Source organism: Triticum dicoccoides, chromosome 2A (genome assembly GCF_002162155.2).
Source record: "Triticum dicoccoides isolate Atlit2015 ecotype Zavitan chromosome 2A, WEW_v2.0, whole genome shotgun sequence".
NCBI lineage: Eukaryota > Viridiplantae > Streptophyta > Magnoliopsida > Poales > Poaceae > Triticum > Triticum dicoccoides.
This window is the reverse complement of record NC_041382.1, coordinates 757,699,296-757,712,956: the sequence shown is the minus strand read 5'-3', so window position 1 is coordinate 757,712,956 and position 13,661 is coordinate 757,699,296. Positions and strand designations below refer to the sequence as shown.

General features: G+C 40.6%; 1 long non-coding RNA gene across 1 annotated transcript; it reads right to left on the bottom strand.

Annotated features, from left to right (window-relative positions):
• Positions 1 to 5,927: 5,927 nt before the first annotated feature.
• LOC119357009 lies at positions 5,928 to 13,061 on the bottom strand. Its single transcript, XR_005172109.1, has 10 exons — positions 12,692 to 13,061; positions 12,542 to 12,583; positions 12,323 to 12,455; positions 12,002 to 12,139; positions 11,623 to 11,687; positions 10,033 to 11,326; positions 9,262 to 9,785; positions 7,249 to 7,307; positions 6,814 to 7,052; positions 5,928 to 6,247 (listed from the first exon to the last, which is right to left on the bottom strand). It is a non-coding gene; the product is annotated as an uncharacterized LOC119357009 (long non-coding RNA).
• Between the last annotated feature and the right edge of the window lie 600 nt (positions 13,062 to 13,661).

Below are 13,661 nucleotides of genomic sequence, written 5' to 3'. Positions count from 1 at the left end.
CATATCAAAGTTAGAACACCTTATATTTATGAATGGAGGGAGCACTAAGGGTGTATGTGTGTCATCTCGATCAAAGCAGCCTATGAAGTTCATGTGAGTATTGAATTCTGAATTCTGATTCCAGAAAATTGATGTGGGGTGGGGGTTGGGGGAGTTAGAAATATGGAGAGTTACAAGTCCCATCACTTATCTTTTGATGATGTCATGTGAAATTCAAGAGGACAAGGAAATCCGAATCCAAGAAATCACAGTCATATAGTAAAGAATGCAGGATGTCTAATTTCTTGTGTGAACTCGGAAGAACTTATAATAGGTATAGTAATTGTCCACATGAATATGACAGAGATGCAATCATTGAATAAAGATATTTAAAAAAAGTAGTTGTAATTCGTTCCCTCTTGGGTTCAGCCTACATTTTATCTTCAGAAGTTGAATTGTTGGACTGAAATACAACACCGCCCGTGGGAGTCACAGTGAGATAGCTTCGTCCGCCAGTGGTGACCATTTTGCCCCACCTTGAGTTTCTCTCATCCACAGTGCAGGGGGCCAAGAGTACATTATACGAGCTAGTATGAAAGTACATAAAGACATGCATACAAACAAGGCTTTGTCATGAGTTATTCACAGCATACTGCATACATAATTTGAAGGGGCTTCTTTAAAAAAAAGGTCGCATGTTATACTTTGCCATTCATGAGTTGCAAGCACGTTGTTGAAGTTGGATAGCCACAATCAGCATCCTTCAACGGGCTATCACTGGCTTCAAGTACCACTCGTACAAAGTTGTGCCACTTTATCTAGCTTTTTTCCCCTGAATCATGGGCACTCTCAGTACATGCACCTCTGAAAAATAGAGAGCACCTATATATACTTAAATTGCATGGCCGAGGTCGGCTTAAAAAAACAGACTTGTTCCTTGGTTGTTGTAGAATTACATGGTCAGAGCTGCAGTTATTTTATATCTGCTATTTTGGATTGCCAGAGTTCATGTTCACCTCCAACCTGCATCAGCAAAATATGTAGGCCTCGGTAGTATACTGGACAACTCCAGAGCTAATGGAACTGCATAAGTTCCATACACCCGCATCAGGCTTGCCTATCAACTGCTCAGGTAAAAGTTGAAACCGAGCTCAACCAATAAGGAAAACAAAAAGTTTAGGAAAAACGTTGCGCCCTTGTCGACAGTATGCAAGAATCATACCTGAACACTATGTACAAATTTGCTAGTCTTATGCTTTGGTAAAATTCAAGGTAAGCAGGTTAGCACTGTCGTACTTGTCATTTGGATCAATACGGCTATTATACATCTCTGACCTTCTCAGGCCATCAGTAAAAGAGAAAATCTTGTAAGGCTTTATTTATATAGTAAGTGTGCATGTGCAATGCACGTCTTGTCAGGAATCATTAGAATACACAAAGCACGTCTCAACTACAACATACTTTTATGATTTTAGATTCAAGACACTATCAACGAAACACAAAATTCATCAAAGTACTGGAGTTAGTTTTAGTTCACCAATATCAACATGACAAAATGCACTCAAGACTTATCGGAAATGGCACAATACATCTATATGTTGTTCCTTGATGAGCACCAGCATACTGAACAGCGGCTCAGCCAGCCTAAAGTGTCTGTGGGGTCAATGGTATTTTTTGGATTTTTTATTATGAACAGTAACTGAACAGTGTTTTAGGCTTATTTTCAAAAAAACTGTGGGGTCAGTCAGGGCCGGTCCTGGGGAGGGGCGAACGGGGCGGCGCCCCGGGCCCCCAAAAGCCAGGGGCCCCGTCCCAGGTATACGTACGTTAGGTATACGTACAGGTCTTCGATGGAAAAAATCTCTCACCGCCTCGCTCAGCGCCTCAGCCTCGCGTGCTAGCCTAAGAAAAAAAATCCCAATACGCTGTTGGGCCTGGCCCATGTTTGCACGTACGTGGTCAGGAGAGATCGGAGAGGAAAGGAATCGTTGGGTTGATTTCCTGTAACTTAGGAATTAGGATTGATCGTTCCCTGCCCTTTTCCTATTCCGCTGTTCAACACGAACGAACGACGCGACTCACGCGAGTAGCCGAGTACGCGACGACTGCAGCAGCAGGATCTCTTCGAGTTCGACCTTGGCTGCGACTGCAGTAGGTATGTTTGGGCGCGCCCTCTTCCCTCGCATGATCTTCATCCTATTTCTGTTCTTTCTAATCCTGATTCCCAATTTCTCGATCAATCGGACAGATTAACATGGATTCGTTTTTAGGGCGCTCGAATCATTGCGCCCACGTTGCCAGATTAGATTACAGAGAGAAGGTACTATACCGTATACCATGCCCTAGCAGATTCTTATTATATTAGATGATCTTCTATACTTAATGTAATATTTTAATTAGCTTTTGCGTTAATTTTAGAGTGAATTGGTCATGTCGAGTACGGGTAGAAAGTATCCATCCGGAAGTCAAAAAAGAAAGAAGAAGAAGGAGGCAGATGAGGAGAAAGAAGAATTGAGCGGATCTCTTTTTAAATATTATAAGAGCGATACGAGCACGCCAAGAAATCCAGACGAGTTGGCGATAGTTCTTGCGAGTGACCGAACTAATGGCAATTCAGAAGATGATGGCGATACGCCTACAGAAGGCAATGCCGATGTCAACATGGATGATACCAATGTGAGTGATCATGAGCCCATATTTAATTCATCTGCGGCAGAATCTACTAGTGTTGATGAGGAACCAGTTAGTGTGGATATTTATGATCCAAGCAATTGGGGTAATCTTGATAACAAAGCGAGGGACATATTAGTGGAAAAGGGGCCTAAAGGGAAGAAGAAAACACTAAATATCCTTTGGATGAAAATTTAAGAGATTTTTCGTATAGCCATTACTCAAGAAAGATGAGCAATGGAGAGGTGCGTGATAGAAAATGGTTAGTGTTTTCAAAACACACAAAGAAAGTGTTCTGTTTTTGCTGTAAGCTTTTCAATTCTGATAAATGCAAGAGTGCAATGGGGAATGATGGGTTTTGTGATTGGAGGCATATTAATGAGAGACTGAAAGAGCACGAAGCTAGTGTCGACCATATTACCAACATGAACTCATGGAATGAATTGAGAGTTAGACTGAGCAAGCATGAAACAATTGACAAAGATTTACAGCAACAAATCACAAAGGAGAAAGAACGCATAAGGCAAGTTTTGTTAAGAATTGTTGCCATTGTGAAATTTCTTGGTAAGCGCAATTTGGCTTTTAGAGGATCCAGTGAGCAACTTTATGATGATTGTAATGGAAATTTTTTAGCTTGTGTGGAGATGGTTGCAGAGTTTGATTTGGTAATGCAAGATCATCTTAGGCGTATTCAAGATAAAGAGATCCATCACCATTATCTTAGCCATAAAATTCAAAACGAGTTGATTTCTCTTATGGCTAGTGACATTACAAATTCTATTCTCAAGATTGTCAAATTGGCCAAATATTTCTCTGTTATCCTAGATTGTACCCCGGATGTGAGTCATCAAGAACAAATGAGTTTGTTGGTTCGATGTGTTCATATATCTGATGGAAAAATACAAATTGTGGAGTACTTCCTTGCTTTTTTGGTAGTGGAGGACACATCTGGTTTGGGAATTTTCAAGGTATTGGTTGATTCTATGAAGTCCTTCGGTCTTAATATTGATGATATTAGGGGCCAAGGTTATGACAATGGATCCAACATGAAAGGAAAATACAAGGGGGTGCAAAGTCGGTTGCTTGAGGTAAATCCAAGAGCTTTGTATATGCCATGTGCTTGCCACAGTCTTAATCTTACCCTTTGTGATATGGCTAAATCTTGTGGTAGAGCTGTTTCTTTTTTTGGAATTGTGCAACGAATATATGTATTATTCAGTGGTTCTACGAAAAGATGGAAAGTTTTTGTTAGCCATGTGACAGATTTGACCGTGAAATCGTTGAGCAATACTCGTTGGGAGAGTCGTATCAAAAGTGTTAAAGCAATTAGATTTCAAGCTCCTAACATAAGATCAGCTTTACTTGAGTTAAGTGAAGATAGTGGTACCGAACCCAAGGATAGGAGTGATGCAAAAAAATTGTTTGATGTGCTTGGCAGCTATGAGTTCATACTTGGCATGGTCATTTGGCATGACATTCTATTTGCTGTAGATTCAGTAAGCAGGAAGCTGCAATCACCATCCATGTGCATTGAGACTGCCTTAAAGCAAATAGATGGTATGAGGACTTATTTTGACACTTATAGAGAGGAAGGGTTTGATTCTAGTGTGATCATTGCCAAAGAAATCGCAGCTGAAATGGGTGCAGAACCATCATTTCCAATAAAGCGTCGTGTTTCTAGGAAGAAACAATTTGATGAAGATGACAATGATGAAGCGATATTGGAAGCTAAGAAGGATTTTAAAGTCAATTATTTTTTGATTATGGTTGATAAGGCGGCCACTTCACTGAAAATTAGATTTGACGAACTTGAGTCATTCAAAAAAATATTTGGATTTTTAATGAGTTCAACGGCCTTGAAGTCATTGGACCGTTCTGAACTTAAAGACAGTACAAAATTTGCAAGTGCTTTCTCTTCGGGTGGTTCATCTGATGTTGATTTAAATGATCTGATTTCTGAGTTAATTGTTATGCAGTCAACTTTGCCCGATAGAACAATGTCCGCTATGGAGATTTTTGAGTTTGCAAGGGAAGCTGATTGTTATCCAAATATTGCTATTGCATATCGGATTTTCTTTACTATGCCTGTTACTGTGGCATCAGCTGAAAGAAGTTTTTCGAAGTTGAAATTGTTGAAGAACTACTTGAGATCTACAATGTTGCAAGAGAGGTTAAATGGCTTGGCAACTTTATGCATCGAGAAAAATTTGGTTGATGAAATTGACATTGATACTATCGTTAGTGATTTTGCATCTCAGAATGTTAGAAGAAAATTTTGAAGGTAATATGTAATACATTATTTGATATGCACAATCATTTTGGACGCACTTAATTATTTTCTTTGATACAAATTATATGTATATATGATGGTAATTAATTAGGCATTTATATTAAGGGCCCCGAAGGGCCCCGGATTGTAGTTTCGCCCCGGGCCCCCAAAATCTCAGGACCGGCCCTGGGGTCAGTTGACCCCACAGCTAACACGTAGCTTCGCCATTGAGCATACACGATGATGCTAATATCATCCTTTGTGTTTACAAAGGATAAAAAATGGTTATATGAAATATTCTAATTGAAAATAACATAAATGCTACTAAGTATGTTCAAAATAATAACCTTCCACTGCACGAATATAGTAGTCACATTACTTTTTAACGAAAAGTTGCATGTCCAATGCCGTCGCTACATGCCTTACACAGAGGGCAAGTTCAGGGATTTACTCCTTGGTGCCACACTATTATCTCCCTAACATATTTCAAAAGTTCAGAACAAAGTTCACTGGTTCTTTGGAAGTTCAAGAACAATGAATCTATAACAACAACAAAAAAGAACGGTTGAGTTTACATCAGCCGCAATACCTAGTCTTTAGGTGATAATTTACTAAATTAGCATTATAGTTTGCTCTATTATATAACATCCTTTTCTCAAGTGAATTTGTTATGCATCAAAGTAAAAGCACAAATTTCTAGTTGTTCCCCGTGTCTATAAAAAAATTCATTAGACAATGCACAAATTTCTAAAGAAGGAGAAATTTGTGGTTCAAAGGAACAAAAAGTAACCCATTTTGATTCATCCAGTCTTCTTTTCTACAAACATACATATTATAACTCTATATGTACATATATAACAGTATTCATAATTTTTTAGGATAAAATATTAATGTTTTCTAAGTTTTTCTTTGAAGGATATGTTTCAACAATTTATTGCTGTTCAGTCAACCTAAATTAAGCTTGGAAAAGTATGCTGGTAATCAAGCAGATTGTACCTCTTACATTTAATATGATAGCACAGGAGCATCTCGCACTCTCGCAGAACTGAACTTAATGATCAGGTGATTGTAGATTGAATGCAGAGCCAAGATGTCATTACTTACAAAATATTTATCCTAAAAAATCAAGGATGGTGACCTTGTTCTTGACTTCTGTGAACTCTAACACTCGAATTCTCAGTGGAAATAAAGCACACAAGAGGATCAGAAGGCCAAAGCTGGTGTCTTTTATAGCCTGAACGACACAACCTGCAACTGATCAGGTCCTGGGACCTTGGGTAGCTCTTGGTTGTTGTAAGTAAAAATATTTGATACTCGGCTTCAACTTGTCTAAAGTTTCCTCAGAAAAAAAGGGAAGTTAAGTCACTAACATGATCATTGTAAAGGTTCTTAACAAGTTCAGCTGTACTGATCATGAAAGAAATGGATGTTAGGATATAAGACATAGACAAACATGACAATCTTTCTGAATATCTGGCAGACTGCAGCTAACTGGTATCAAAGAAAAATCATTTGCTGAAATTGGTTCTACATTAACAGAATAAATCACCAATTTAACTGATGTGCTTTAAAAAGATCAAAACAGATGCAGAAGATAAAAATCACCAATTTCCATGGACAAATTACCAACTATACATAAGCTAAACATACTTATATACCAATATATGGGATAAAACCAAGTGATGCTTCCTGTAATAGAGTTTAGGAGATGATCGACAATGGCAATAGCTTAATTTATGCATTCCCGATGCACACAAAAGTCCAAAAATCTGAGTAGAAATACATGTACAACTTTTCTGACGACATTCAGATTTCAAAGTATTACATGCACATAATTGCTCACAGAAATCAACCGATATTAGCATAAATGATTATACTCAAATTCAAATTCTCACCAGTTCATCCTCATGTGGTGTCCTCTACCAGTCCGAACAGGGGCAATCGTACACGCACGGGCGTACGCACATCTCCCGCACGGTAAGAAACCATCCACTTGACGGACGGCTGCGACGACGACCTATCACACGTCGCCCACGCCGCCGGCGGCGGCCTGCTCGAGCAGCCGTTCGCTCTCCTCCCGAGTGTGGTCGACGGGGACCCGGCCTTCCTGCAGGCAGCGCGTCCGGATTGGCCCCTGGGCAGAGAAGTACAAATGAATGAAGTGCTTGTTGGGATTGAAAATATATGTAGTTAGTGACATAGATCGATCCAACTGCTGAAGTTTGTGCTCTTGAGCACCTGCAGAGGCCTGAAAGAAGTAATCGAAGAAGAGGGGAATCACTTATGAACATTGCAAGTTTGCAACTAATTGGTAGAGTGTGGTTAATTACATGTAGACCGGGAGCAAGAAGCCAAGCACTCGTGATCCTGCGTGCTGCTGAACACCCTCCTGATTATGCATTAGATTGTTCGCTCATCAATCTGCTCAAATTTGCAAGATGAACTTGGATAATGCATTTAAAGTATGAACCGCTAGCTAGTAGAAAACTAAATGTGGAGCACGTGACGATGTTCACGATGCGCTTGGAGGCGGCAGCAATGCACTGGCCGCCAGCGGGCGGCTTGGGCATGGCATCACCGACCGTGTCCCCCAAGCGAACCTCCCCTGCCCCTCATCCTCCTCCTCGTTCTCGTAGTCCCTGTACCTCGCCTCATCGTCGAACTTCTCCTCCAGCCGCAGAGCAACCGGCGAGCGGGCCATGTCTGCCGGCGCGCGTCTGGATTGGCCCCTGGGCGACGGCCGCCCGGCTGAGCCCCTGAGCGGCCCGCGGCCCTGGTGGTGGCGGCTGGGCGTGCCAGCAGGGCCTCGTCGCGGAGCCTGCCGGCGGGAGGAGGGCTGCGGTTCCTGGGTGGCGGCCGGGACGACCCCCACTGCTACCTCGGCGGCGCAGCCGCTCGGACGGAGAAGGACCTCCCGCGACCCACGCTTAAGCAGATGCGGGCGGTTACAGCGGTGTGGCGACGGCGTGGGGCGGCGGCGGAGAGGAAGAGCCGTGGTCGGTGACCCTCCGAGCGGTTGGCGGCAGCAATACGGGAGAGATGGCATATGGATCGTGGCATCGTGCTCTGGGACGACCAAGGGTACGGATGGAATAGTGTGAGATCGGTGGGTTAGCAGAGACGTGGAGTGGCATCGTGGGTAATTAAAGTGTAAAACACGTTTGATAGATTGGAGCGATTTAGACCATCAGATCACATTATTTGACGGATGAGATGAATTGGTTCTCCGCCCTTTCGTGCTTTTATAGGGGTAGTAGATAGAACAGATGAATCTCCGTGTTGTACATTCCTCCTGTGTCGAAGAATTGAAAAGGAATCTCAGCTTAATATTTTGATCAAATGTAATAGTATACTGAGATGTATTGTATAGAAGTCCTATGAGAAACTGTATGACCTATGTGAATAATATATGCAATGCTTATTATGACAGAATCAGATATATAAGATTTCACCAGAATATGTATTCCACACATCTCCAATAACTTATACGAAGCAGGTCTTAACAAAGTGGAGAGTAATGATATTAATACTGCTCATGTATAAGTGCACAGTGCATCCAAACAACAAGAGAGAAGACCTTGTCTTCCTAAAAGAATGGTACAATCCTGGCCTTGCAGAAAGCAAAACAGAGTATGGTTGAAATCTGAATCAACTAAAGTGATACAACATACTATTATCATTTGTTAGAAATGATCAAGATTCCTATCTCAGAACTCCATTGTGACTACCAAGTCTGCACAATTCCAGAAAACATCAGAACCAAGTAGCCATATACATAATTCCATCAAAATACTTTCTTACAAAACAGTGAATTCTTATTAAAAGTGCAGCTTAAAAAGTCATAGGTATTTGAAACTAATCATAAAAGAGCTATAACCACTCTTGAATATATACAATGGATTTACTTTTAGTTTTTAGTTGTCGTACTCAAAGGTTCTAAACCTGACTTATCTTCTACAAAAATATTTGCCCGTTATGATCCACAAAGTGCTGCTGCAAATATAAATACTCCTCTGTTTGGGTAACACTTAAAACTAAAATTAGATCTTATGCATAAGAAGCCAAAAAGAAAACCATGGCGATTACCATAGCTGAAAAAGCACTTCGATCCTACCTTCCTACATCAGGCAATGAATCAAACTCTACTCTCTATAACCACAATTTATCCGCTCACAACTTTGAAAGAGTGTACTGAGCAGGCAACTGACATTTAGTTATATTAGGTTCTGAACATTGTTCCATGCAAAGCGATCCTTTTAAGCCTGTAACTGGAGAAACTTTTGTGCAAAACTCACAAAAAAGGTAAAGAACACAACATGAACAATGCATAAAGCAGCTCCTACCTTCAGCCAGGACCGGACACTGCCGGTTGCGACAAGGAGGACTTTAAACTCTGATTGTTGTCGATTTAGTTAACTGACACCTAGAGCGAAAAAATAACAATTTTTAGTACGAACAGGGCTCAATGGCATCATCAGTGGGTGAGTTGTTGTATTTAAATTAGCATTCAATGGTAGGGACTTTACTAAGCATATGATAGCAGCAGTTGATAACTCAACTAATATGACAATATGTACCAGTAGAAGCAACACTAATGATACACTTGCCATTCTTAATGCATGATTATAGAATTACAGAATTAATATGTCAAACATGGTGGATATGGAGGAGTACAAATCAGTTACAAACAGAATCGAGAAAAACATATCAAGCCACGTACCATAAAGTAGAATTGCCTTCATCAAGCCATGTACCATAAAGTAGAATCGAGAAAAACATATCAAGCCATGTACCATAGATGCCAAAATCAAGCACCAAGATCCAGATTCTCCAATTATTTGGTAACCGCTGAAGATTAGCGGTAATTCTGAACAGTCGAGTATATCAATAAGGGATAATAATATTAACTTGTATGACTATCGGTAATTGGAACGGTCAAGTATATCAATAAGGGATACAAACATTAACATGTATGACTATGGAATGTGCTGGTGTGTCAACGTATCTCTATACTTTCATCGTGTTAGATCAACAGAATGCACGAACTCAACATGATTGATCTAACAAAAACAAAGCTGGACCAAAGTAATGAAGCCAAGGGAATATTAACATACCATTTGATAGCAACCATGAAAAATAGTTTTTAGAGATAACTTCCTGTTACAAAACCTGAAAAAATCCTCAAGGCCTGGCCACATTGTAATCACTATCTACATCAAAGCACTTGAAATTTCGAATTCCGGCTGCCGAAGAAAAGAGAATATCAGTTGATTCCTTTGTGAATAAAATAGACTGGACTAAGCAAGAGCAAGGAAGCGAAAAGAAAACACATATATTGCTTCCTCCTTAAAAGTATTTTGTATAGCTTTTACTCATACAACAACCGTGGATGTTTTGTCTTAGATGTGATTGCCTAGCAAAATAGTCGATGTTCCTCCTCACTTGTCTCAATCAAGAACATGAAGCAAATCAAATATACAGATGTAAAAACAGAAATTACTTGTAACTTCAGTATGGTTCAATCAAACTATGGCTCCAATAAAATAAAAATAGTAGACCTTACTGTCTATTTAGGCAAATCAAATAAATAGATAATTTCTTGGCTAATAAAGTGGACCTCAACCAAGACTATAAAATAAACCAGAATTGCAGATGATAAAATAAAAATTATGCATGTGTATTTATTTTGCAGAGAAAAAATTATAGACGAGCAGTTCGCTAATGCAATAATAACATCTGCAGAAGAAGCAGGTACATATGAAAATTGTTGGACGACTTTTAGCCATAGAAGAAATGCAAAAGAATAGTGAGCATTGGCAGCAAACCATGCAATGGAAGGGAGAACGTTATATCACCTCCAGCAGTTTACTCTCAGGTTGCCAGAAGGATGCAACAGAAGCGGCCGGCAAGCAAGAGAACTTTGGAAGCACATACAAAGTATTTGCTGCAGTAAACTATGTTAAGCAAGAACATCCTACTTATTCAAACATTTAATGTACATGATTGTGCATGATATTTCAGAGTTAATACACCATAGGGCAATTTGTAGTTCAGATCTCCGCAACTGTAGTTGATGTGTATAGTATAGTAACCATTGCTTAGGTAAATGCTGGGAGGTCCATGAGAAGCCAGGTTCCACTTGATAAAATAATCAAACAACAAACTCAATGCAGACAAAACTAAAATTAAATCCAGTGAAACCTACACAGATAGATATGATTAATTGAAGAGAAGAAGACGGTTGCCCACCCTGCTGGACGAAGCTAAAATATATCAAACAAAGGAGCTTACCTATGCCTTGGGACTGCTTGCTGCTGCCATCGACGAACTCTCTAGCAGGACCATCGCCAAGGCCGCATCGAGTCATTTGAAACAGAGATCCCGGAAGCTAAATGTTGTCTGTTCCTCCTAGCTCGTCCCAATTAAGAACACAGATCAAATAATCAAGAACACAAAGCAAATAATCATAATAAGAAATATTTATGGCGGATATAAAAGGCTAGGTAAGAACAACCAAAGCTATATATACGCAAAACTGGGCGATCAAGCAAAATAGGTTGTGGTTGTTTTCTTGAGACAAAACCAAGAAACAGTAGTACCAGCAGCACAACCGGGAGAGATGAACGAAGAGAAATTTTACATCCGTCTGGCAATAATTTGCAGCATACCCTAGAAGCCTATGAATTTTAGATGCCAACTCGTACCTGATGATTGATGGTCATTGAGCAGCCACAGTTGTCCAACTGGCCGCCAGCGCAAATTAGCAAATCTACAACAATAAACCCCAATTGGAAGCTAGGAGTCAAAACCTTCGATGCCAACAATCTTGCATATCCACTCAAAACATTTGTTATGCAAATGAATATCCAGACAAATGTACCTCCCAGATTTTTACAATTAGATGGATGGTATTTTACTGTGTAATAAAGACAATCTTTTTTATCAGCCCTTCCCAAAAAACCATTAATTATTCATGTCACTAGCAAAACATCAGGACCAACTGTACTCCAAGGAAGAACTAATTGATTGAAAACACACTTCAATGAAATTATTTTCTAGTTGATGACATATAAAGGGCAATACCTCATGAAGTGCATCTGCATATGAACTCTTATATGTCAAGATGACAAGAACGTGCTTCCCACATTCATATGCCAAATATTCCGCTGTTGTTAGGGAAATTCAAGGGGTGATGATACGTTTGATCGTGTGATCATTTGCCTAAAAGACAAACAGGAGCAGGGTGTTAAATTATATTCTCTTTGACATTGACCAAGTCAAATCTTGTTTAGGAGACGGCTAAAACATTATTACATAAATTGTAGCAGCATAAGCAATTATTTGAGCAGTAACATTTCTTGTCTTGCTGCAGGAAAGTCTGTTTAACAAACAGAATGTAAATACCAAGTTCAGGAAGAGGGTGACCCTCTCCATGGAACCATTCTCTTCAAAATCAAGTTTGAAGAATTGGGTTTGTTTCCATGTTCACTCCCATAGCAGCAAACATAATAGCAAAATTTTCATCTTCACAACCACCCTGGCACCTCAAAGAAATCAGATCAATCAACAAGCAATGATTTGGTTATGATTGAAAAAAATGGTCTCTTTCAAAGAGATGGTTACCTCTGCATGCTTTCCTTTCTCCAACCTCTTGACAAGACCAGCCTGACAACAAATGTGAGCAGGAATTTCATTATGAGGAGTCCCAGCAATAGAAAAGAGAGGAATCTTTTGCCCTCGAGCAGTGGAATTCATGACATCAATTATACATACCCCTGCTGGAATCATCTCCTCAGGTATGTTATGGATCTGGGACATGGACACCTCATATCCAACAAAATCAAATCCGTTTTAGATCTGCCTAATCAAATAAATCCTACAAAAATCATGAACACTTCAGAGTGGTAGAGGGTGGCCGACCTAAGGAAGAGAGGGTGGCCGCCGATAGCGAGCTACAACGCCGTCGCCAAGCCAAGCCGAACCGTGACGCCATCGACTGGACCGTCATCTCCCTTGGCATGGTCGTCGCCCCTCGGCCATAAGGCAGCTGATGGCCCCCATGGCGGCCACTTCCACTGACCTGGACTTGGAGGTCCGCCGCTTAACTCAGGCCACGAGGCAAGACGAGGAATAGGGGGTGGCGTGCCCGCCTAGGAGCCTAGGAGAGGAAAGGGGGGATGGGGCAGCGGCGGCCGCCGAGCCAGTGGCGCCTCCGACGGCGGCAACCCTAGCCGCCACTCGTGGGTGGAAAGAACGAGGGAGAGGGGAAGTTGCGTTGGATGAGAAGTAAGAGGTCTTTTCTTTCTCTATTTTAATCCCACACCAGAAACTGCTCTGAGGATCTCCCGATTGGCCTCCCAGAATAGTACTCCATGATGACGTGTCTAATGCCAGGGATGGCCATTTGTGCGACTCTTATTGGGTTTAATGGTCTTCACCATTGTATAGTTTTTCAGCGGTTCCCAGTAGTGTTGAAGGAACATGACCTGAAAATTACCTTTAAACAAATAATTACTTCATGGAGAATAAGTACATGCATTAGAAGCAACGTCGTCAGTATACACATGTGATATCCATACATTTCGATAGAGCTCACATTAGACAGGCATCTGAAAGATTTTTTTGTGTGCATATTCAGAAAGCACCAGTTATATGAAACAAAAGCAACCGAGCTATAACAGAAACTTCATACCAGAATTGGCTAAAGCACATCAAATGCAACTGACCGTTAAATACAATGTTC